The sequence below is a fragment of the Limulus polyphemus genome, unplaced genomic scaffold (genome assembly GCF_000517525.1).
Source record: "Limulus polyphemus unplaced genomic scaffold, Limulus_polyphemus-2.1.2 Scaffold26, whole genome shotgun sequence".
NCBI lineage: Eukaryota > Metazoa > Arthropoda > Merostomata > Xiphosura > Limulidae > Limulus > Limulus polyphemus.
The window spans coordinates 801,079-803,175 of record NW_013665636.1 but is presented as its reverse complement, the minus strand read 5'-3'; positions in this window follow the sequence as shown (position 1 = coordinate 803,175).

Here is a 2,097-nt window from a genome sequence, read left to right as displayed (position 1 = left end):
ACTGTGTGGTGATTTCTCTCATAAACCTTGTTCTTGACTACACCCTACGTGATTGTGAAGGAGAAACAAATAATAGAGTAACTGTAACCCTACTTTTGGCCCACCCTGTATATGTGATTATTACTGAAATAACGTGGCTCAGTGGTTAGCGTGAGGCACTGTATCTGCGAGTCTAGCGATCTCGACCCGTTACCGCAAAACAGACAAACAAACAAACAAACAAAAATCGTTCTCCGCATTTTGGGAAGTGGATACGTTATAAGAATGATGGTCAAATTATACTATTCAGTCAGACAAGAGTTGGCGATGGTTGGCGTAGAATAGCTGCCTTCCCACTAATTTATCAGTTCAAAATTAGGGACGGGCGGAGTAGAGAGCTATTCAGTTGCTAAAATGAGGCCTAATGTAATTTAATGATTAGTGTATCGGGCTACATATTAATGATCCAAAATTCGAGACGTTATCCCGTTGAACATTCTCCGTACTTACAACTGTGACTGTCACTTTTATAACGTATCCAATCTCATTATTCGGTCCTAAAATCTCTACAAAGCCCTTGTTGCGGAGGTTGTTGCTAGCTGGATTAAAATTATTTAAAATTAAGGATGTCTGTAATCAAATCCTAGGGGGTCTTTGACCTAGCCATTTATCCCACGTGCGCATAAGACGCAATTCATGTTGAGAATTCCAATTTTTTGAACAAATTAACTTGGATTTAAAAGAGACTAAAATTCCCCCAGGTTGCTATGTGATCTGAATATACTTCACGACTGAAAATCTTGCCGATTGCGTAGCTTTACGCGAAAGCAGACTTAACACTAGTTATGAATATTTGAAGTGTAAAACACCCACACATATAATTATGTCTATTATCTAAGTTATTTGACTAATATATGCAACGAAATTTTTATCATATCGTAAATTGTGAATGATCTCGAAAATCATTGTGAGAGAAAGTGCAGGTCAATGACAACGTTGTTTTTGTTTATGATGTTTTTTACATAGTAAATTAAACTGTTAATAGATGGCAGGAGTAGTTTTTCATTTTGTTATTAAACGCAAAACTACACAATGGATATCTGTGTGCTGTACCCAACGTGGCTATCGTCATCCGATTTTTAGCGTTAGAAGCCCACATTCTTAACGCTGAGCCACTGTGATGGAGCAGGAGTGTTATTTTTAGAGGGAATACTATACCGATTTCCATAAGATTATCTTAACATTTATGTTCTATATTAATAAGCAGAGGTATTTACAGACACACACACACAAATAAACTGTTACGTACGACAAAATATCATTTTGACTATAAATTTGTTGCCTAGAAAATCTGAAGTCGTTGAGTTACCAAATACGATTCATTGAAAAACGTCTACGTTGGGATGAAAGAAACAATACGAATCACATAAAAATTCCATTAAACTCACAAGACTTTAATGCAGCACTATAAGAAATGTTGGATTATTTTCAGCTAAATCTTAAGTTTAATTTAATTTTTATCCTGGTTCAGCTATTTTAATGTATATAAAAGGTTTTGTTTGTTTGTAATTAAGCACAAAGCTACACAATGGGCTATCTGTGCTCTGCCCACCACGGGTATCGAAACCCGGACTCTAGCGTTGTAAGTCTGCAGACATACCGCTGTGCCACTGAGGGGGTATTAAATTCGGGTAACGTAGGTCTTTCGTTTGCACGTGCTTTTAAATAATCTGGTGAAAATAATTCAAAGTCCAGTCCACGTAACGATAACAGATTAGTTTATTTCCTCCTTTTACGTTTCTACAAGCTTAAGCACTGTGGTAGCTTGTGGGCCATGTTTACAGCCATGCTAACTGTAATACACTAACGTAAAAATAAATTTACTTGTACAACTTCATCAATGCTTTATCCACTAATTGAAAACAAAAACCCGGATTGATTTACTGCTAGTTGAAACAAAACCACTATCTTATTGATTCACTAATGACTAGAAACAATTCTATGCTTCAATGTCTCTCGTATTTATAACCTACACCTCGAAATTACTACAAAATCTGACGTGAAAATTATATCTAAATTACAACACTATATATATATATATATACACACACACTGAGT